At 44.7% G+C, this 24,704-nt stretch overlaps 1 protein-coding gene across 2 annotated transcripts in view; it reads left to right on the top strand.

Annotated features, from left to right (window-relative positions):
- The window catches only part of USP31 (ubiquitin specific peptidase 31), a 90,879-nt gene that overhangs the window by 10,677 nt on the left and 55,498 nt on the right, over window positions 1–24,704 (top strand). The gene's annotated exons all lie outside the window — the stretch shown is intronic.

The following is a 24,704-nucleotide window of genomic DNA, read 5'->3' as shown; positions in this document are numbered from 1 at the left end:
GATCCTGCTGACTGAAGCCCGGCGGGACTAAAGCAGGTTTCTGGGGTTTTGTTTAGCTTCTATATTTGTAACATAGTTGCTTAGAGTTGCTGCTCAGAGGCCTGCAGCAGCAGGCGGGGAACGTTGGACTCCTCCTTCACTGAAGCAAGCAAGTCTCATGTTAGTTTCAAGCTGCCTGACTGCCGGCTGCCATCTTGGCTGGCAGTTAATTTGCATATTGCCCTGATTAGCCAATGGGAAGGGTAGCGGTCGTATGCCAATTACCATGTTTCTCTTTTATTAGATAGGATGCCTCTACTACCCTGGCCGGTGTGGTTCAGCTGGTTGAGCTGAGAGGTCACTGGTTCGATTCCCAGTTAGGGCAAATGCTTGGGTTGCAGGCTTGATCCCAAGTAGGGGATGAGGCATTCAGGAGGCAGCCCATCCATGATGTTTCTCATCCATGTTTTTGTCTCTCTGTCCTTCTCCCTTTCTCTCTAAAATCAATAAAAACATTTTTTTTAAAAGAAAAATGCCTTAAACTTTTCTTTTATATACAAAATGGTATAAATTTCTTAACTTGGCATTTCAGCTTTTCCAGAAAAATGAAATAAGGCATACATAAAACCAGCGCCATTTAAAAAACTGTTAGATTTAATTAGACATAAAATGATTGTTTATTTGCTTTAAATGTTTCTATGTTTACTGTCAGTTTCTGTACTTATCTCGTCATGGACTGGTGACAAGTTCACAGATGGGCACCTGTCTGTGGATCATACTTTGAAGAGCACTGCTGTGGAGTGGAGCTTCCCATCGTCTGATTTTGCCTGTTGTATTTCTGAAGTTTCAGTCAAACTTCTGTCCCTGTGTTTCCTGTAAAGTAGTAGTTAGATATGGAGGTTTAATGAGGTTCAGGGTTAAGGTGTGTGTGTGTATGTGTGTGTGTGTGTGTGTGTGTGTGTGTGTGTGTTTTAACCTCCATTTTTTGTAAAACTAACTTGTGGATAGTGTTATAAACCTCTACCAGAAAGCCTATTCTTGTCTGGTCGTGTCTCTTGTAATGTTAGTAATGATTATTCCTATATCATTAAGGGTCAAAACTGGGGATGCTATAATTTTAACATTCCTTCTTCACTTAATAGCTAGGACACATCGGCAATTATTTGATTACCCCAAAGTAAATTAGGAGAAGAAAGGTAAGATAAATGCTTGATTTTCCCCCACCTTTATTTTCTTTTTATAAAAATTATTATTTTTTTAATCCTTACCCGAAGATATTTTTTCCCATTAATTTTTAGGGAAGGTGAAGGGGGGGGAGGGAGAGAGAGAGAGAGACAGACAGAGAGAGAGAGAGAGAGGAAGGAAGGAAGGAAGGAAGGAAGGAAGGAAGGAAGGAAGGAAAAGAAACATCCATGTGAGCCCAACTGGCATGGCTTAGTGGTTGAGCGTCAACCTGTGAACCAAGAGGTCATGCTTGTGGCCTCGATCCCCAATGTGGGGTGTGCAGGAGACAGCTGATCAGTGATTGTCTTTCATCATTGATGTTTCCATCTCTCTCCCCCTCTCCCTTCCTCTCTGAAGTCAATTAAAAAAAGAAAGAAAGAAAGAAATGTCAATGTGAGAGAGACACATTGATTGGTTGCCTCTCTCACATACCCTGATTAGGGCTGGGGATCAAACCTGCAACAGAGGTACGTGCCCTTGACTGGGAATCGAACGCATGACCCTTTGGTTCAAGGGCCAACACTTTAACCACTGAACACACCAGCCAGGGCCCCACCTTAATTTTCTATTGTTCAAAATAATTACTTGATTTCCAAATGTGGCTAGTGAGATTTTGTTTTAACCATATGAACTCGGGGGTTTAAATGCATATTTGATGTTATTCAGTCACTTCCAGTTATTAACCTTTTCGTTGCTCAAGCTGTCTCATTTTAGGCTAGTGGGACAATTTGGCCCCAAGTCCGTTTGACATAATACTAGCAGTCTCTGATTTTAGACCAGAATGCAAGGAAGTTAAGATGTTCCAGGCTCATCTTACTGTCTCCTGCACCAGATCTGAACTATACATTTTTTTAAGGAGCCCTGGGTCCTTTTAGTGGCAAATGGTACCGAGAGGCCACATGCTGGGCACCAGGGTGCACGTGGTTTCTATGTCTTCTAAGTAGGCAGAGCTAGGAAATGTATAATTTCTTTTAAAGATACACTAAATCATGAATTCATGTTGATAATTCCAGTTCAGGGTATCAGGTTTTTTATTTAACATCATTGATCTTACCCGTTTTTCCTTTCTCTCATACTGAAAATCCTGTTAAAACCATTGTAAATTCTAATTTGCATTATCCTACAGTGCACTCTGAAGTCTCAGAATACTAGTAATAATCCCAGTAGTACCTACCACTAATCGTGTGAGTCTTTGAAAAGATTTAAGATTTGTTTTTGGTTTTGCCCATATAATATATGCCCTACTAGGACTGTATAGTCAAGTTACTATGTCTTAAAGTTGCTTGGAATAATTCTAAGTGTGGCTTTATTACCGACTGCATATATATGTAAATTTATTTGTTTCCTTTTGTTTTTGAGGGGTTGCTTTTTAAAATTTAATTCTATGGCATAATTATGTAAAAAATTAAATACGTGGCCTAGAGCCAAATTTACCAAACAAGATCTGTTCAGAGAAGTCTAGTTTCTATCTCTGATCCCTACACCCTGTCCCCTTTCTCCCTACATTTTATGGTTTATTCTTTCATTGGTTTTAATATAAGTAAACAGGTCAGTGTGTATGTCTGTGGTTATGTATTGTGTGTGTGATTGTATTTCCCTTTTATTGAGATAGATGCTAGCATACTATGTAATTTTCTCCATCTTGCTTTTTCCTGTGGCTTACATGAGTGCTTACCATGTGTCCTACACAGTGGATTATTTTATTTACTCCTGATTGCAGTGTAAGGTAGACATATTATTATTCCTATTTTGCAAATGAAGATACAGGTGTTTCTTTAGAACTTGAATTCTGTGATTCTCTTTGTTTTCCGTAGTAAACTGTTCTCTATGCATGTTTATTAGAGATTGGATGAACAGGGAAGTAACTTTCATATTGCTTTACTTTGAACAATGATGAGGGCAGAGAAATACTAATTTTAAACCTTAGGGAAGAAAATTCAACCTTTTCTTTGAGGTCCATAGCTCTCTACAGCTGGGAAAGCCTAACCCCTTTCCTGACCAGAGGTGCTCCAAGTGTGTAATTATAAAGATACTAGAGGCCCAATGCATGAAATTCATGCAAGGGTAGGCCTTCGCAGCCGTGGCAGCTGCCTCGATCCCGCAGCTGCAGCCCTGGCTTCGTCCGGAAGGTCATCTGGAAGAACGTCCAGATATTTGGTCAATTTGCATATTACGCTTTTATTATTATAGATTATTATTATAGATATTAGCTTAATGTTCTTAATCTTGCCCTTGTGCCAGTGCAGGTGCTTGGTGCATCTTTCTTCTTTTAGAGCAGCAGTTCTCAACCTGTGGGTCGCGACCCCTTTGGTGGTTGAATGACCCTTTCACAGGGGTCGCCTAAGACCATCCTGCATATCAGATATTTATATTACGATTCATAACAGTAGCAACATTACAGTTATGAAATAGCAACGAAAATAATTTTATGGTTGGGTCACAACATGAGGAACTGTATTTAAAGGGCCAGAAGGTTGAGAACCACTGTTTTAGAACCTTGATTCCATGGAAGTTATCATGAACTAAAGAAAAGATATAACCTTGAGCCCTGGCCTGTTTGGCTCAGTGGTAGAGTGTCAGCCTGTGGTGTGAAGGGTCCCGGGTTCAATTCTGGTCAGGGCACATGCCTGGGTGTCGGGCTCGATCCCTGGATCGAGGAGGAGGTGGCCGATCAATGATTCTTTATCATCATTGATGTTTCTGTCTCTCTCCCCCTCCCTTCCTCTCTGAAATACATACATATCAACACTAATAAAAGAGAAAAATGGTAATTGGCGTACGAGCTACCCTTTTCATTGGCTAATCAGGGCTATATGCAAATTAACTGCCAACTATGATTGGCAGTTAACTGACAACTAAGATTGGCAGTTAACTGACAACTAAGATTGGCAGTTAACTGACAACTAAGATTGGCAGTTAACTGACAACTAAGATTGGCAGTTAACTGACAACAAGATGGCGGCTAATTTGCATATGTAGGCACAATGCAGGGAGGCGAAAGGGAAAGCAGGAAGAAGCCCCCTGCCACTGACAGTGATTGGAAACCCAGGGGGGAGCTAAGAGCTGGGGCCGCCTCTGCCCTGCCCCCCAGCCATGATCGGAGAATCAGGCGCCTTTGCCGCCCTGGCCAGTGATAGCAGGAAGTAGGGGTGGAGCCAGCGATGGGAGCTGGGCACGGTCGAAGCTGGCAGTCCCGGGAGCTAGGGGTCCCTTGCCTGGGCCTAAAGCAAAGCCCACGATCGCGGGGCCGCTGCAGCTGTGAGTCCCCGCTGCCCGGGACGCCTCAGCCAGAGGCATCCTGCAAAGGCAGGGGCGGAGATCACGGGGCCGCCCCCCTCCCCCGCCCCCCCCCCCCCCCCCCCGCTGCCACTGCAGGCCTGGGCAAGGGGCCGATCCTGCGATTGGAGGGTGATGGGGGTCAACGCCTGAGGGCTCCCAGTATGTGAGAGGGGGCAGGCTGGGCTGAGGGACACTCCCCCCACACACACACCCAGTGCACGAATTTCGTGCACCGGGCCCCTAGTATATTATATATATATTTAAAAAGATAACACCTTTAAAAGCCACAGCTCATGGGAAGTAGCTGCTAGTTAATGATTTTAGGACTTGGATAGTGACAGGAAGGGCAGGAAGAGGAGAGTAGCCTTGTTTCCCTGCTGGCAGGAGAGAGCACGGGCAGCTTTTCATCTTACATGCAGCGGGAGGAAGGGTTAGTTAGGTTGGGGACCTGTTGGTCCTTCCCCAGGAGCCACATTGTGATGTCAAGCAGAGTTAGGCTGTGGTAACTGCTGCCCCCCACTTCCTGGTGATACTACTGATTCTGTCTCAGACCTCAGGCTGTCAGCATCCCAAGATGGCTCTGGGAGGAGGGTGAGAGCAGTCAGCGTCCAAGTCTAGTCCTTTTCTTTGGAAAATTTGTGAAACCATGAATTTGGCATTTAGTCAGAACCTGATGCAGCTGAGGTGTTGTTAGTTACTGAGTCTTGGTTACCTTGTTTCCCTTTTCATTGCCATATAACATCAGCCTCACAGATCGTGGTGTTCAATAACCATCAGTTCCTTCACACCTGAGTGATGGGAAGGAACATTTTAGCGAGAAAGCCCAGTGAGCCAGCCCACCCACCCGTCCACCCACACAGCCTGTAAGAGCAAGCCTTCCAGGAAAGGGGGGATGCCAGCAGGAAGAGCTGGAGGATCCTGCGAAAGGCCACTGTGGTTACGTGTGGAGGAGAAATGTGTTCCACCTCAAAGTTTTCTCTGGGCCTGGCCTTGCCACTCTGTTCGGTATCTCACCTTTGATGCATGTGTGTTCTTGGTTTTGACCAGTTGACTTGTAGACTGTTTTTGAAGGAGTGGTATTTAACACTAGAAAGACTGAAATTTAGTATATACCTATATTGCCCAAAAGCAGTCAAAATGACTGCATTGTGAAAGAATAATATCGGAGCACTCTTCACTTATGTTCCTTAGCTTTTCCTATAACTCACTTCTATTCGACATTTCTTTCATGAATTTAGGGTGCAAAAGAAATAAAATAAACAACTTATTAGAACAAGTATCACTGCATAAAGATTCGAATAACAAGTACTAGTTTAGCTTATTGAGCAACTGCAATTTATCAAGTATCGACAATTTATCATGTACTTGTATGTTAATCATGTGACGGTAATCGAAAAAAAATGAAAACTGTTATTTCAATACAGAGCCGAACTGGTCATATAAGAAATTTACTCAATTCAATAATAAGAGTCATTTGATTATTTAAAATTTCCCAAGCAGTCAAAATGACTGCTTTTGGGCAATATATGTATAACACATATCTATATACCGGAAGTGAAGGAGGGGGAGGTAACTACTATTAATAAACGCATTTATATGTTGTACAAAAAGTCACAAAATTCTAAGACATTGTGTCCTTATATACATAATTGTTTTTCTAATTGAAATTAAAAAGCAGCCAAAATGACTTCCTTGGGCAATCTAGTGTTAAATCTCCAGTGTTACAGTGCTAGATGATCCCCTGGGGACTTACCAGTATGGTATATTCTGTGCCATTGTTGTTATTGTATGATCTTTTTGAGTAACAATAATAACCCATTCATCTGGTCTTTTGGGGGACTAAAAGTTACTTCCCAGATAATTATTATTATTTTAATATTTTTACTGATTTCAGAGGAGAGGGAGAGATAGAAACATCAGTGATGAGAGAATCATTGATCGGCTGCCTCCTGCATGGAATCGAACCATGACCTCCTGGTTCACAGGTCAACGCTCAACCAATGAGCCACACTGCCTGGGCCCAGATAATTATATATTTGAACATCAAGCCTTAAAATTTAGACTTTTGGATTTGTAGCTTGATAGCATATTTATACACTCACTTTCCCAGGAGAGTATCCTGGGTACACTTTACTGTTTCCTTGGTGATTGAGACTATCATGAGCATCGTCTCATATGCTCTTGGTCTGTAGGATGGCTGTTGCTTTGGGGCTAGTGGGTCTGTATAGGACTTGATGAATAGTTGCAGATGGCTGTGTAGTTGAATTCTTATTCCTGCTCTTTATAATGTTTCCTCTCCCCCCCCCCCCTACCCTCTTCCTTCACGGTCCTTCCTTAGTTTTCTCCTGCTTTATCCTGGGAGCCTATACCTTCTACTGTCTCACTCCTGTGTTTTGCTGTTTCTATTTGGCTTTTAGTTAAGTAACCAGATAAATAGAATCAGCTCTAAATAAGACTAAATAAACTGAGTTAGGGCCTGAGACTCTGGCTAAGTTAAGAAACTTTAGTGTTTTTTCTTTTTGAAGTCAACTAGTTTTTTTAAACTTTTAAATGAAGTATAGACACATACTTCAGCGTAAGCTTGATGAATTTTTCTAAAGTGATAATACATCAACCTGATCAAGAAATGGGACATCAGCAGCATCCAGAAGCTCCCTCTTTTGCCTCTTCCCCCAAAAGGTAACCACTCCTCTGACTTCTAACACCATTGATTTATTTTGCCAGTTCTTAAATTTTATTATGAGTAAAGCAATGCAGTATATATTCTTTTTATAAACAGCTTTATTTAGGTATAATTTACATGCCATATACTGCACTCATTTAAAGTGCGCAATCCACAAAGGTTTTTAGTATACTCAGAGTTGTGCAACCATCAGTTTTAGAGCATTTTTATTATTCCCATAAGAAACCCCATACCCGTTTGCAGTCACTCCTCATTCCTCCCAAATTTGTCTCTGTAGACTGACCTGTTTGGACATTTCATAAAAATGGAATCATGTAACATGTGGCCTTTTGCATCTGGCTTCTTCCACTTAGCATGATGTTTTCAAGGTTCATTATGTTGTAGCATGAGTCATACTTCCTTCCTTTTTATGGCTGAAAAATATTCCATGATATGAATATACCACAGTTTGTTTATCCATTCACATGTTGATGAATATTGGGTTTGTTTCTTTTTTGGCTATTATGAATAATGCTGCTGTATGAACATTCATGCATAGATTTTTGTGTGGCCATATGTTTTCATTTCTCCTGGGTATATTTGCCTACGAGTAGAATTGCTGGGTCATATGGTAGGTAACTCAGTGTTTAACATTTTGAGCAACTGCCCAGCCATGTTCTACAGTGCATCATTTTACATCCTCACCAGCTGTGTCTGAGGGTTTCTAGTGTTTCCATATCCATGCCAACTTGTTTTTGTCTGTCTTTTATTATAGCCACTCTAGCGGGTATGAACTGGTATCTTATGGTGGTTTTGGTTTGCATGAAGTATATATACTTTGTGTCCGGTTTCATTTGCTAAAATTCATTGTAAGATAACATCAGTTTTGATAAGAATAGTATTTAAATTATTGTAAAAAACTTGGAAAATATGTAAAAGTTCAAAGAGGAGAATTGAAAATGTATAAAAGTTGTTTGGCATATTACTTTCTTGCCTTTCCCCCCTTATCTGTGTGTTTCCACATAATTGGAATCAAACTGTATATACAGTTTTACCTGATGTGATTTTATTTTATACTAGAAGCCCAGTGCACGACATTAGTGCACTGAGGGTTGTGGGGGTCGCTAAGCCCGACCTGCACCCTCTCCAATCTGGGAGCCCTCAGATCCGGGAATTTCTGTCTGTCTTTGCAAGCATATGAGCGAATTGGCTGAGACCCCAACTCAGTTTGGTTTGTTGCTCACAGAATAATAGAGGCATTTTTTTCCCCCTTTGCTTCATTGGTGGAGATTTCCTGAAAGTTTTAGGATATCTTCCCTTTAATTTTTCCTAGACACTCTTATTTTACTTATGTCTCTCACCTTTGCTTTCCCTCCATCCCCCACCGCAACAGTAACTTGCTCCAGGATCACTTTGCTCTAGAGCAGCGGTTCTCAACCTGTGGGTCGCGACCCCTTTGGGGGTCGAATGACCCTTTCACAGGGGTCGCCTAAGACCATCCATCGGAAAACACATATATAATTACATATTGTTTTTGTGATTAATCACTATGCTTTAATTATGATCAATTTGTAACAATGAAAATACATCCTGCATATCAGATATTTACATGATGATTCATAACAGTAGCAAAATTACAGTTATGAAGTAGCAACGAAAATAATTTTATTGTTGGGGGTCAACACAACATGAGGAACAGTATTGAAGGGTCACGGCATTAGGAAGGTTGAGAACCACTGCTCTAGTGTCTAAGACAGTTGTTCTCAACCTTCTGGCCCTTTAAATACAGTTCCTCATGTTGTGACCCAACCGTAAAATTATTTTCATTGTTACTTCATAACTGTAATGTTGCTACTGTTATGAATCATAATGTAAATATCTGATATGCAGGATGTTATTAGGCGATCCCTGTGAAAGGGTCATTCGACTGCCAAAGGGGTCGCGACTCACAGGTTGAGAACTGTTGGTCTAGGACAGGGGTGGGCAAACTTTCTGACTCGAGGGCCACAGTGGGTTCTTAAACTGGACCAGAGGGCCGGAACAAAAGCATGGATGGAGTGTTTGTGTGAACTAATATAAATTCAAAGTAAACATCATTACATAAAAGGGTACGGTCTTTTTTTTTTTTTTTTTTTAGTTTTATTCATTTCAAACGGGCCGGATCCGGCCCGCGGGCCGTAGTTTGCCCACGGCTGGTCTAGGAGATCTGTCTGCCACCAGAAGTATGATTCCCAGCATTCCTGGTGCTCCCCGTGCTCTGGGCTTCTGCTTCCGGTCCTGGGGCTGCCACCAAAACTACTATTCCCAGAATTTCCGGTGCTCCCCGCGATCTTGGTTTTTCCTTCCTGCTCTGTCTCCATCCCATGGCCTCCCACTCTGCCAAGTCCTCCAAGCCGCCAGTTTCCCTCTCTGCTCTTTGTCTTGTGGCTTGGGGAGCCAATTTCCCCAAGCTGCTCCACTCTCCGCCGACTCTCCGCTCTGCTCTCCGCTCTGCTCTCCGCCCGGTGCCTGTGTATGCACATTAACCCGCCATCTTTGTCGGGTTAATTTGCATGCTCACTCCTGATTGGCTGGTGAGCGTAGCAGAGGGATGGTCAATTTACATGTTTCTCTTTTATTATATAGGACTAGAGGCCCAGTGCACAAAAATTTGTGCACTGGCATGGGGGGGGTGTCCCTCAGCCCCACTTGTGCCCTCTCACAGTCTGGGGCCCCTCGGGAGATAACGACTTGCTGGCTTAGGCCCACTCCTGGGTGGCAGAGGGCAGACCCAGTCCCTAGGTGCCTGCCCCGCAGCTCCTGGTCGGGCTCAGAGCAGGGCCAATTGGGGAGTTGGAGCGCCGCCCCCTGTCATGCACAGAGCAGGGCGGATCAGGAGGTTGCGATGCCACCAACAGTCATGCTCAGGGTAGGGCCGATTGGGGGGTTGGGGCGCTGCCCCCTGTCACACACAGAGCAGGGCCGATCAGTGGGTTGGGGAGCTCCCCCGTCACACACAGAGCAGGGCCGATCAGGGGGTTGTGATGCCACCCTCAGTCACGCTCAGGGTAGGGCCGATTGGGGGGTTGGGGCGCTGCCCCCTGTCACACTCAAGGCAGGGCCGATGGGGAAGTTGTGGCGCTGCCCCCTGTCACGCACAGAGCAGGGCCCATCAGGGGGCTTGGGGCTCCGTACCCTGTCACACAAAGAGCAGAGCTGATCAGGGGGTTGGGGAGCTCCCCCCTGTCACACACAGAGCAGGGCCGATCAGGAGGTTGGGGAGCTCCTCCCTGTCACGCACAGAGCAGGGCCGATCAGGGGGTTGGGGAGCTTCCTCCTGTCACACACAGAGCAGGGCTGATCAGGGGGTTGGGGAGCTCCCCCGTCACACACAGAGCAGGGCCGATCAGTGGGTTGTGATGCCACCCTCAGTCACGCTCAGGGTAGGGCCGATTGGGGGGTTGGGGCACTGCCCCCTGTCACACTCAAGGCAGGGTCAATGGGGAGGTTGGGGCGCCACCCCCTGTCACCCACAGAGCACGGCCGATCAGGGGGTTGGGGTGCCGCCACTGTCACACTCAGGGCAGGGCCGATGGGGAGGTTGCGGCTCTACCCCGTCACACACAGAGCAGGGCCCATGGGGGGGGTTGGGGCTCCGCACCCTGTCACACACAGAGCAGGGCCAATCAGGGGATTGGGGAGCTTCCCCCCTATCAGGCACAGAGCAGGGCCGATCAGGGGGTTGGGGCGCCTTCCTCTGTCATGAACAGAGCAGAGCGGATGGGGAGGTTGTGGCCCTGCCCCTTGTCACACACAGAGCCTCAGGGCGATCAGGGGTTTGGGCGCTACACTCTTGTCACGCTGCTCCAGGGACCAGGAGGCCTCATGGCTCCGCTGATCCCAGTGCTGGGAGGCCTCACGGCTCTGCTGATCCCGGTTTCAGGAGGCCTTGTGGGTTTGCTGATCCCAGGCCAGGAGGCCTCGCTGCTCTGCTGATCCTAGTGCTGGGAGGCCTCGCTGCTCCGCTGATCCTAGTGCTGGGAGGCATATTACCCTTTTACTATATAGGATAGAGGCCTGGTGCATGGGTGGGGGCTGGCTGGTTTGCCCTGAAGAGTGTCCTGGATCAGGGTGGGGGTCCCCACTGGGGTGCCTGGCCAGTCTGGGTGAGGGGCTGAGGGCTGTTTTCAGGCTGGCGGGTGACTGAAGCTCCCAACTGCTCCTTTTTTTCTTTTTTTTTTTCTTTTTTTACTCTGGAATTTATTTACCTTCTATGGCTGTCACTGGAGCTGAGAGCCGGCTTTAGCTCAGACCTCTGCTGCTGAAAGCAGGTTTCTGTGCTTTGTTTATCTTCTGTATTTGAAACTTTGTTGCGACTCCAGCTCTGAGATCCCAGCTGACTGAAAGCAGGTTTCTGGGGTTTTGTTTAGCTTCTATATTTGTAACTATGTTTCTTAGAGTTGCAGCTCAGAGCCCAGCAGCGGGAGGCGGGGAACCTGGCTTCCTCCATCACTGGAGCAAGCAAGCCTCCTTTTCGCGTCAGTAGCCTGGCTGCCGGATGCCATCTTGGCTGGCAGTTAATTTGCATATCACCCTGATTAGGCAATGGGAAGGGTAGTGGAGGTACGGCTAATTACCATGTTTCTCTTTTATTAGATAGGACTAGAGGCCCGGTGCACAAAAATTTGTGCACTCGGGATCGGGGGTGGTCCCTCAGCCCGGCCTGTGCCCTCTTGCAGTCTGGGACCCCTCAGGGGATGACCACCTGCTGGCTTAGGCCGGCTCCCCGGGGTACTGGGCCTAAGATGGCAATCAGACATCCCTCTGGCAGCCCGGCAGCCCTAGGGGAATGTCCACTTGCTAGCGGGGAGCAGGCTAAACTGCAGTTGGACATCCTTAGCGCTGCTGAGGAGGCAGGAGAGGCTCCCACCACCACTGCTGTACTGGCAGCCATCAGCGTGGCTTGTGGCTGAACAGAGCTCCTCTCATGTAAGAGCGCCCTGACCACCAGGGGGCAGCTCCTGCATTGAACGTCTGCCCCCTGGTGGTCAGTGTGTGTCATAGTGACCAGTCATTCCCAGTGGTTCTGCTGTTAGGGTCAGTTTGCATATTACCCTGTTACAATATAGGATAGAGGCCTGGTGCACAGGTGGGGGCGGCTGGTTTGCCCTGAAGGGTGTCCCTGATCAGAGTGGGGGTCCCGCTTGGGTGCCTGGCCAGCCTGGATGAGGGGATGATGGCTGTTTGGAGCTGGTTGCACCCCCTTCAGGGTGGGGGTCCCCACTGGGGTGCCTGGCCAGTCTGGGTGAGGGCTGAGGGCCGTTTTCAGGCTGGCGGGTGACTGAAGCTCCCAACCTCTCCTTTTTTTCTTTACTTTCTTTTTTTTTTATTCTGGGATTTATTTACCTTCTATGGCTGTCACTGGAGCTGAGAGCCAGCTTTAGCTCTGAGGCTCGGCTCCAGCTCTGAGACCTCGGCTGGTGAAAGCAGGTATCTGGGTTTGTTTGGCTTCTATAATTGAAACTCTGTTGCAACTCCAGCTCTGATGGCTGAAAGCAGGTTTCTGGGGTTTGTTTAGCTTCTATAATTGCAACATAGTTTCTTAGAGTGCAAGCTCAGAGCCCAGCATTAGCAGGCGGGGAACCTTGGCTTCCTCTTTCACTGGAGCAAGCAAGCCTCCTGTTCGCGTCAGTTGCCTGGCTGCCGGCCGCCATCTTGGTTGGCAGTTAATTTGCATATCTCGCTGATTAGCCAATGGGAAGGGTAGTGAAGTTATGATTAATTACCATGTTTCTCTATTATTAGATAGGATGGTATCATCTGGAATTTTTGTCAAGAAAATCTTCAGGTCATTGTTTGATAGCATGATAACCTATTTAATGGTTTCTGGTTGCATGAATGTATATTTTACATAAAGCTTTCATTTTTAGGAGCAGAAAATGTTTATTATCCATGACATAAATGAGTTATTAAAATCAGTAAGATAACTACAATTAGTTTAGGCTATTTTTTAGTATATATAGAAGTGAAATTCCTGGGTCAGTGATTATCTGTTTTGAAGGTTCTTCAGTCTAACACTCTTCCAACTAAGCTATTTCAGCCAGGCCTTATTTTGAAGGTTCTTAAGTCATATTTGTTACCTGATTTTACAGGATTGTGCCATGAGCAGTGTGTAAGAATGTCTGTTGTACCCTCTGTTGCAGAATAGGCATCTTTATGTTGATAAGTGGAAAATCACGTTTTGTTTTAAATTGCATTTCCTTGTTGATAATGAGGTAGGGCAGCTTTATCTGTTCTTTAAAGTAGAAGTACATGTATACGATGGTAATAGTTCAGCAATTCAGGGAATTACCCTAGTTTTGATTACACAGAATTCTCTGTTCTCTATGTATTCATACACTCTTCCATTTAGCCTTCACGTTCTGCAGGCAGACGACCAAGGCTTGGACTAGCTAGAATTGGTCAAGATTAGGGCAGGCCAGGCCAGGCCAAAGCTAGGAAGCTTTTAAATTGTTCTTTGCTAGGAAAAGCCTGAAGCTGGAGACTTGCACCTGTTTTTATGCGATCTGATTCTTGTGAGGGTTGGGAGAACCAGCAGAGACCAGGATGGATTTGGAGACCGCCTCTGTGTATGGCTTAGGAGTCAGTCTGGCTTACTCTCAGACATGCACAGCATCGGGTGTGGAGAAGAGTGGTATGGCAGGCCTGGGCCTTGCATCTCCAGCCAGTTAAACTTTATTGAGAGTACTCTGGGTTTATGGTACTATGAACTCATAATTTATATATGCTTTAAATCAAGATTATTTCCAGAATATTTTGGATCCCTGTATAAAATTAGCTGTTTAGTCAAAAACATTTTAGAGTTATCATCAAATACCAATAGATTCAAAGTCAAAAGGCTATATACTTTGCCTCTTTGCACACGTGCATGTGTGTTCACACACACATACTGATTATAGAAGAAATACTTGCACGCTTGGCTTTGGGATAGTTTAAGGCCTGATCTCATGCCTCCTCCCCTCCTTTTCTTCCCCCACCATGTTCCATCTCCAAGAATGTGTAGATCACTTCAATTCTACCCCAAAGAGGAGTGCCACTCAATCAAGAACATAGATTGGCCCGGCTGGTGTGGCTCAGTGGTTGAGCATTGATCCATGAACCAGGAGGTTACTGGTTTGATTCCTCGTCAGGGCATATGCTCAGATTGCAGGCTTGATATCCAGTAGCGGGTGTGCAGGAGGCAACCAATAAATGTTTCTCTCTCATCCATGTTTCTATCTATCCTTCTCCCTTCCTCTTTCTCTAAATTCAATAAAATCATATTTAAAGGCACAAACTCTACTTTTCCCCTCTCTCTTTTCCTCATTTTTCTTTGATGCTGTCACATTTTTCCTCTAGTGATAATGTCCAAAGCTTTGGCTTTGGGTTTAGGTTTAGGTTTCACATGGGCAGAGAACTGTAGTATAAGGTTCTCTACATCTGTCTAGCAGAGAAGAAAGAAATTCTCAGTGGAGTGCTCCATATTTCACTGGGATTTGGGGCCAAAGCCTCAGCTAGAAATAAGCTGTATTTTTGCTAGCCCCATCTTTTGTGCATTAGATTGGGGTTCCTTGGCCAAAATTCCAAGGTGTGCTACCATCAGATCATTCTTAAGTACCACCTAGTTATTGTTATCAACAAATTTATTTTAGAAAATGTGCAAAATACAGAAATGTGTGAAGATGAAAGAATCACCTAAAACTTGCCCTTCTAAGATAATGACACCTAATGCTTTGGTGTATATTTAGAAGGATACAAGACAAAAGGCATTTAAAATGTATTTTGAAAGTTTGAAATCATGTTCATAGTGTAGTTTTGTACCTTCTTTTCACTTAGGTGTATTATTTATTTATTTCTCCATGTTTTCTAAATTAATTTTCTTGCATCTATAACACTCCATAATAGGAATCTATATCTCTATCTGTCTGTCTGTCTATCTATCTATCTATCTATCTATCTGTCTACACTAGAAGCCTGTTGCACGAAGATTTGTGCAATAGGCCTTCCTTTCCCTGGCTCTGGCACCAGTTTTCTTCCGGCACCCGGGACCCAGGCCTTTGGTCCTGCCGCAGTGGAGAAGCCAAGCCTTTTCAGTCTTCAGTCTTCAGTCTTCACTCTGGCTGGAGCTTTCAGTCTTGGCTCCATGCCTGTGTATGCAAATTAACCTCCGGCTTTGTTGGGTAAATTTGCATAGTCGCTCTGATTGGCTGGTGGGCATAGCAGAGTGACACCGATTTGCATGTTTCTCTTTTATTAGTGTAGATGTATATAAAAGGCTAATATGCTACATGTCCGTCCAACTGGTAGCTATGACACCCACTGACCACCAGGGGGCAGACACTCAACACAGGAGCTGCCGAGCTGCAGTGACTTGGCAGCAGCGGTTCTCAGGTGATGCACCCCGAAACCAGAGAAAAGGGAGCCCAATTCCTTGTGGGGGCCATGCGATTCCACCTTTGGCCGTGGATTATGTTGTTGCTCGGGCACTGTCCGCCATGAATCTGGTTTACTGCACACTTGCGTTTGTGTTCTACACCCTGTATGACAGCAACTTCGCAGAATGCTCTCTTGCACTCTGGGACCCCTCGGGGGATGTTGGAGAGCCGGCTCCACCCGATTCCCACAGGCCAGGCCAAGGGACCCCACCTGCTAGAGCAGGGGTGGGCAAACTTTTTGACTCGAGGGCCACAATGGGTTCTTAAACTGGACTCAGAAGAAGGAGCTGCGGCCGTGTTTCCCGACATTGCCATGTTAACACTGCTGCTGGTGAAGGAGCGGAGGGGAGAGCAAGAGAACCCTCCGCTCTTTTGGCTCCACGGGTCGGATAGAATAGCCGGTGCCCACGGCTGTGCTAGAGGGACCCTGCTCACTCCACAGACATCCTTCGAGTCATGACATCACCCAGGTACAGTTGACCTGGGGAAGGGACCTCAGGTAGTTGACTCCAGGGCATGTCCATCTAGTCTCGCCCAGTCTCACCCAGTCCCGCCCCGCCGGCCACTTTCTAATTAATGTCCTTTGAATGTACACAAATCTTTGCACTGGGCCACTAGTATATAATAATTTCTTAGATATTTAGATGAATTTTCTAGTTTTTCTTTTTTGACTTATAACTGTTGAACTTATTAAACTTACTGTATGCCTAGCTTTTAGTTATATCAGGACTAAGTGTTAGCTTTTTAGATTGTATTGATTGTTAGCCAAAATTTCCCCTTCCTCAAAAAAAAAAAAAAGGCATTATAATGGCATTGTTTTACTGTATTGGGAAGAATCTTAGATTGTGTTGGAAAATAAGCCCCAAAAGAAGACCCTCCTGTGGCAGGACAGGCTTCCTCCTCACAGCAGAGCTGTCACTCCCCTTGCCATTAGCTGAGGAGAGGCGGGCGGAGTTCTCCAAAGCCAGATCCTTGCCTTTTGTGGGCTCTCTGTCACAACCGCAGCCAGGACACTGGCAGGACAGAAACCTTCACAAGCTGCAACTTGATCTTCTGACATAGTCTGCATTCCTCTTTTGGCCTGGAATAACAACATCTCAGTGAGATAAACAGCATTTTTGTTTCAGTTGGGCCATATTTCAGTTGTAGGGAAAATGCAAATTACAACAAAACGAACACTGATTAATAAGGATTTGTTTAAAAGCAAATAAACTCCCAGAAGCCTCAGGCCTGGTGCAACTGTAGTTTGTGTCTGCATGCAAAACTGACACTCAGCATGAAGGACCTCAAGTCCTGTGTGCTCCTGAGTTGTATAAGGGAAGGAAATCATTTATGAAGGAAGGATTATTGACAAAATGGTTTGAAGGCTGTTTCCATAAGATGAGGTTGAAGAATATTGGTAACTTTGGACAAGTTAGTTCACTTCTCTGAGTCCGAATTTTTTTTATCTGTAAATAGTAATAATAATGGCATTTACAGCATAGGGAATTCTCAAGGGATTGATTTTATAGGAAATAACACCTATAAACAATTAGTGTAATGCCTGATACATTATAAGCACTCAAATATTAACTGTAATTGTTATCTTTGTGTCAAGTATTGCATTTGTTAGGTGTGTGTGTGTCGGGGGGGGGGGGAGGGGGCAGATAATATTGAGATGATCCCTATCCCTGTACAGTGGTGGAGGATATGGTATTGTATTTCGTGATATGAATAAAATACAGTGTGATGAGTGATGGTAGTCCAGTGAGGACCAAAGAGCCTCTCCTAAATGTTAGTGCTTTTAGAAGTGAAGCTGCAGAGCTTTTCTGGTGTGGCCATGTTCTTTCTCCGTCTTGGCTTCCCATTTGAATTGTTAAAAAAAAAAAGAATCACACTCGATAAAAGATGAGCGGTGATCAGATCCCACCATAGACCTGGATCTGCTGCCAGGACATGGTTTTTATTTTTAAAAATTTCCCAGATAATTCTAATGTGTAACCAAGAGTCAGGAGACAAAGCTTTAGGTATTTTCTCCTTTGCTTTCTCTTTGGGATTTTCCAAATATGTTACCCTATAGCACCATAGGGTAATTCCTTTTTTTACTCTTGACTTTTGAAAGTTATGTAACAGCAGCCATATAGAGTTTTAGAATTTATGAAATGCTTTATGATTTGAAGTGCCACAATAATCTTTTTAGAAAAATATTACCATCACCATTTTGTAGAAAAGATAGCCAGGGCTCAGAGAAATGCTAAGTAAAAAGTGGAAAGAAGACTTGAACTCAGGTGTTCAGGACCCAGTCTTTGTGTTTCTATTGCATTTCTAGTGGAAACTTCCAACCACTGTCACATACTTGGGGGTCTTCTCTTGTTGCTCTGTTTTGTGCCTGCACAGCTTTATGATCTGTTGGGAAGTCTTTGCTCCTTGATCATCTCACTGAACCACTTGTTGTAGTTTCTTTTTTATATTTCATCCTTTTATCCCGGCTCTAATGCTCTTGACCATACTCCCACCCTTAGTTATAATTTCTTGAAATGGAGTAATCCTTTGTCAACCCTTTTAGACAAGATATATGCCTTTTCCTGGTCTATATTCCAAGCAGTGAATTTCTGTCACCAGGTCTTTGTGGTGCATGCAAGTTTGTTTAATGTCCAAAGTTAGTTTTACAACAGTGCACATAGCTCTTGCTTTCCACATCTGTTTAGTTCCTGAATTTGGTTCATGAGAACTTGGCTACAGGGATATCTCGATTTGAGTTACCCTGTGGTAGGCCCTTGTGTCTATAAAGGTCAAGGAACTCTGTACCAGAAATAACTCATTTTTTTCCTCTTTTTTTAATAAAACATCCAACATTTTGTGACTGTATTTAAAAAAAAAATAGATATCTTCTTATTGATTTTAGAGAAGGGGAGGGAGAAAGAGAGGAAGAGAAGCATCAATCGGCTGCCCTCCTGCACACCCCCTACTGGAGACCAAGCTGCAACCTGGGCACATGCCCTGACCAGGAATCAAACCAGTGATCTCCTGGTGCATGGGACTACATTAAACCAACTGAGCCAAACTGGCCGGGCTCCCTGTGGTTTCTTGACTCCCACTACTTTTCTTTCTCCTATAACAGTGGTCGGCCAACTGCGGCTCATGAGCCACATGCGGCTCTTTGGCCCCTTGAGTGTGGCTCTTCCACAAAATACCACGTGCGGGCGCGCACGTACAGTGCGATTGAAACTTTGTGGCCCATGCGCAGAAGTCAGTATTTTGTGGAAGAGCCCCACTCAAGGGGCCAAAGAGCCGCATGTCGCTCGCCAGCCGCAGTTTGCCAACCACTGTCCTATAACATACTAAGGGTGGTTATTAGATTATCTTATAATTTGCTTTGCCTGGGGCTAAAGGAAAGTCCCTTGGGTATCTGCAGCAGGAAGATGTCACCATTGTGAAGGGGCAGAAAGAGGAGCCTGTGTTTGTGTATGTTCAGTGAGGTCTTCTGTAAACTTTCCTTTAGTTTGTGATGTGATGAGGGCGAGGTTGACCCAGAGCAGTTTTGCCCCAGTTGCAGAGGGTTGTGGAAGTCCCTGTGGCCTGTTTAACCGCGCCCAACAACAATCCTGTTGAGCGGCTTGAGCACAGCGCCTGGGACACAGTGATTGGTGGGTAAATGCTGGATGAGTTGAGGTGATAGTGGCAGGACGCATAAATCAAGTTGAATGCAAGCCTGATAAAGAACTTAATATTGTCTCCACCCTGAAATCTGATGACACTGTCCATAAGTATTTGCTCTGACACATAATGAAGCACTGAGTTTCAGCTCATCTGTTTCTTGGGATGCAGATGCTGAGGACTTCCCTGCTCCCTCACTGGAAGTAGATGAGAAGGGCCCGAGCAGAAGCTGGCCATGCTTCTGGCAACTTGTGTACCCTGCTGTGTGCCATGATCCTTGTTTCTACCCTTGCTGTACCCAAGACTTCCTCTTGGCAGTTGTCCTCCGCTTCCTCCACAAACGAACAATACAAATCAAACTTCCCACCTTCCTGTCTGTAACTTCTCTGAACCATTACATAGTCTTACCTCCGTTTCTGTCTCTCCCACCTCCTTTTTAAGGCAGTTTACCTATTCTGAATCCCTCCTTCTCCCCTTACTGAAGAATCGTCTTTCGTGTCTTAGCCAGGTGGCTCAGTTGGTTGGTGGGTTGTCCCACACACCAAAAGGTGGCATGTTTGATTCCTGGTCGGGGCACATCCCTGGATTGCAGGTTTGGATCCCTGGTCAGAGCGTGTGCAGGAAGCAACTGATCGATGTTTCTCACATTGAAGTTTCTCTCCTATTCTCTCTCTCTAAAACCATTAAAAAAAAAAAAAAAAAAAAAAAAAAGAACCACAGGAAGGCTGGCTGAGTGGAAATTCTACAACTAGGAGGAAAGAGAATATCATACCCAGACTCAGAGGAGGCGCAGTGCTGAAGTGAAATACTCAGGTGTGGAGTGCGCACGCGCGGAGCGGGCTGGCGGCGGAGGGCGCGGTTGTTGTTTTCAATCGGGAGGGAGTTTCAGACTCTGAGCTCCAGATCCGGGCGAGTCTCTGGGGACCCAGACTCAAACGGGAGAAGCGGGACTGCCTGGCTTCGGTCGGAACTCGAAGGCAGCTTTCTCTCTGAGATTTGCAGCGGTTGCTGGGACTCGGAGAGGCAGAGCCCCTAGGGATAGAACTGAGAGCAGCCATAACTGCTTGCTCCTGCCCGCCCTGTAGATCCCCGGGGACCCGCCTCGCCCAAGCCCTGCGCAGAGCCATTTGCCAGATAGCCTCAGGCAAACGCTAGATTAGCACCGCCCTAGAGATCCAGCACAGAAGCTCTCCCACTGCAGACACAGCTGACTCTCATAGCCAGTTAGCCTGGAGGTCAAATCACCCCTGGTATTACCGACAACAATCAAGGCTTAACTACAAGACTGCGCACAAAGACCATTAGGGGGTGCACCAAGAAAACATAAAAAAATGCAGAGACAAAGAAACAGGACGCAAATGTCAGAAATGGAAGATATAGAGCTCAAAACCACACTTTTAAGGTCTCTCAAGAACTGTCTAGAAGCTGCCGATAAACTTAGTAAGGCCCTCGAAAAGACTGGTGAGACCGCTGATAAATGTAGTGAGATCCTCAAGAAATCTAATGAGACCCTCGATGTTGTGATAAAAAACCAACTAGAAATTAAGCATACGCTGACTGAAATAAAGAATATTATACAGACACCCAACAGCAGACCAGAGGAGCGCAAGAATCAAGTCAAAGATTCAAAACGCGAAGAAGCAAAAAACACCCAACTGGAAAAGCAAAATGAAAAAAGAATCCGAAAATACGAAGATAGTGTAAGGAGCCTCTGGGACAACTTCAAGCGTACCAACATCAGAATTATAGGGGTGCCAGAAGATGAGAGAGAGCAAGATATTGAAAACCTATTTGAAGAAATAATGACAGAAAACTTCCCCCACCTGGTGAGAGAAATAGACTTACAGGTCCAGGAAGCGCAGAGAACCCCAAACAAAAGGAATCCAAAGAGGACCACACCAAGACACATCATAATTAAAATGCCAAGAGCAAAAGACAAAGAGAGAATCTTAAAAGCAGCAAGAGAAAGAAACCCAGTTACCTACAAGGGAATACCCATACGACTGTCAGCTGATTTCTCAACAGAAACTTTGCAGGCCAGAAGGGAATGGCAAGAAATATTCAAAGTGATGAATACCAAGAACCTACAACCAAGATTGCTTTATCCAGCAAAGCTATCATTCAGAACGGAGGGTCAGATAAAGAGCTTCACAGATAAGGAAAAGCTAAAGGAGTTCATCACCACCAAACCAGTATTATATGAAATGCTGAAAGGTATCCTTTAAGAAGAGGAAGAAGAAGAAAAAGGTAAAGATACAAATTATGAACAACAAATATGCACCTATCAACAAGTGAATCTAAGAATCAAGTGAATAAATAATCTGGTGATCATAATAGAATCAGGAACATAGAAAGGGAATGGACTGACTATTCTTGGGGGGGAAAGGGGTGTGGGAGATGCGGAAAGAGACTGGACAAAAATCGTGCACCTATGGAAGAGGACAGTGGGTGGGGAGTGAGGGCGGAGGGTGGGGCGGGAACTGGGAGGAGGGGAGTTATGGGGGGAAAAAGAGGAACAAATGTAATAATCTGAACAATAAAGATTTAATTTAAAAAAAAGAATTAAAACAAAAGAAAAGAAAGAAAGAAAAAGAAAAAGAAAAAGCATCGCTTTTCTTCAGGTGTCTGCTTTCTGTTAGCATCTACCCTCACCATATAAGTGCCTCTGCTGTGTCAGTCAGGCCCCCCCCTAGGTAGTCACAGCATCTTTTCTCCTGCCTTTTATAAGGAGGCTTCTTGGAGTGGTCTTCTTTCACCCTCTCTGTCTGCTTCACTGAAATTGCACAGGCAGTCAACCTCTTGATTTGCTATTCCAAAGGCCCTGTCTCAGTGCCTGTCTTGACTTTTCTGCAGAAGTTTACATTGTTGCTTTCATCCCCTGGAGGTTTCTCCTCCCTCTGCCTGTGTTCTGCCACTCTCTTATCTTCTTGGCTTCTTTTCTGTGACTTGTACCTTCTATGCTGGCATTCTTCAAGATTCTGCCCTGGCTGGGTTATTGCCTCTATGCTCTCAGGATAGGCGTATGCTTCTCTGATTTAACTTCCAGCTCAGGTGTCTTTCCTGAGCACCACACTTAACCTCACTTGTGATCCTGCCAAAGCGCTGCAGTCTTCTGCTGTTCCTGACGTCATTGTCCGCCTAAGTCAGACACTAAAAACGTGGTGTCTCCCGAAATCTAGTGCCACCAGTCACCTGTTTCTCCTCCATCCTGAGTCAGTGTGGCTAGTGCTGATGTTTTTCCTTTACTAGGAAATCTTCTCTTTCTTTTGTAGCTCACTCTCTTCCATTGTCCATACCAATGGCTCTGGTTTTGATTCTCCTCAAGGAGAACATAAGGCCACAAACCAAGTCATTTCAAAATTAAGGAAGATATCAAGTGTAGAAACTGCTACAGGGAGATTGAGTAGGTGAGGGCTGAGAAAGAAGAAATTGGATTTGGTGATTGGGTGGCACCTGGCCTCAGGGGGAGGTTTCGTCCTGTGGTGAAGACTTTCCCCCACACTGAGTGAACTCCGGGTGCGTATAGCCATCTCCTTTGTGTACTGCTTTCCGAGATGGCATCCAGGGGGCATCCTTGTTGGTCTTCAGGGTCCTTCCTTTCCCTTGCTCACTTCATTCAGTAGTAAGTTTTGCCCGTGACACCTCAATATACTCTCATTTTTGTCCTTTTGAGTTTTTCCTCCCTAAATTGGAATCTTTGTAAGTCATCTTTATGTTTCATTGATATCTACTAGTAATTGACCATCAAGTTGTGATGCTTCTTTTTCATAATCAAATTAAAAATCTATCCCTTTAAAATCTCTGTTATCATTATCTTTATTGGAAAAATACAATGGACAGCTTTTATTTCTTTGGCTTGCTTTATCATTCTTCAACTTTGAATACTATTGGTCACTTTCTGCATGACTCTCTTCTCTTGACTCTTGGGTCTCCAGTCTCCTGATTTTTTTTGCCACATCTTTGCTGACTTTTTTGGTCTCCTTTGAGGGCTTCTAACTATAGCTGTCCTCTGGGTGCCATGTCATGAGTATGTCTGAGTGATCAGATGTACTCATGGTTTTAACTACCACTGATCTGTTGATTTCCAAGTCTTGTCCTTAGCACAGACTTCCATGGAGCCCAGATCTGTATTTTTCACTTGTTCACTTGTTCACAAGATACTTCTACTGGGAGGTTCCACAGAACTGCAAGTGCAGTGGATTCGAAAGGGAACTCATCACCCGCTTTCCCAGACTTCTTCCCTTTTTATTTTGTCTTGAGGAAAGTACCACCAGTTGAGCATCATCCAGATAAGACACCTGGGTGACACTAATGCCTCCTTCCTCACTTTCCACATCCATTAGCTCACAAATTCTGTTGATTCTACTGCTTCAATTTCGAAATCTCTCAGACTTGGCCTCACATTTCTGCCCTCCCTGCTTTAGTTTACTAGTGGTTCTCAACCTTCCTAATGCCGTGACCCTTTAATACAGTTCCTCATGTTGTGGTGACCCCCAATTTCATTGTTACAAATTGAACGTAATTAAAGCATAGTGCTTAATCACAAAAACAATATGTAATTATATATGTGTTTTCCGATGTCCTTAGGCGACCCCTGTGAAAGGGTCCTTCGACCCCCAAAGGGGTCATGACCCACAGGTTGAGAACCGCTGGCTTAGACCCTCATTATCTCATGCCTCCTCATTTCATTTGTCTCCGAACTGCTCTTGCTTTGTGTAGTTGTCTCCCTACTGTACAAGTCCAATATTCATTGTTAAAATTTGAGTGCTTAATTACTCATTTACATGTGAAATGTTTTGCATGTGTTCTCACTGAACCATCACACTAAATCATTATTGTCCTTTTCACTTTGGAGGGGAGTTAGCCCAGACCTCACACATAGTAAGAGGCGGGACAGAGATTTGAACCGAGGCTACATGCTCCAGAGCCCATGATCTTACTTCATTCAGTTCAGCTGCAGCCTTTCCCTGGCTATCCTCTCCCATATTCAAGTCTTTGAAAGCAAGTCACTATCATAGCCCATTCTCAAGGTCCAACTCCTAGAGGGGCATTAGTGACATAAATTATTTGGAATTCTAAGATCCGTCTCTGCCTCCCATGTATTTACTCAATGTTTATGTGATGTAGACTTGTTTATTTTATACTTCGGTTACTTAGTTAACCAATTCTCTTTTTTTTACTAAAGTGTAATTGACATAACATTTTGGTGGTTTCAGGTGTACAAAGTAACAACATGGTAATTGTAAAACTTCTTGTTTTTAAGATGTTCAAGTTATCACCTGTTTTTTGCTATTAAAAGGTCTGATGAGTGAATATCCTCTTAGATGTCGTGACTATTTTGATGGTTTCCTTTAGCTATGTTCCTAAAAGTGGGATTCCTGGGTAGGCACATTGAAGTCTTTGATGCATGTTCCTGGGGTGGGTTTTACATTGAGCACCTGTCTTTCTGTTGTTTTTAGTTGTTTTTAGCA

The sequence above is a fragment of the Myotis daubentonii genome, chromosome 4, assembly GCF_963259705.1.
Source record: "Myotis daubentonii chromosome 4, mMyoDau2.1, whole genome shotgun sequence".
Taxonomy (NCBI): Eukaryota; Metazoa; Chordata; class Mammalia; order Chiroptera; family Vespertilionidae; genus Myotis; species Myotis daubentonii.
Note: the sequence above shows the minus strand (reverse complement) of the source record. Positions and strands in the feature narration are given on the sequence as shown.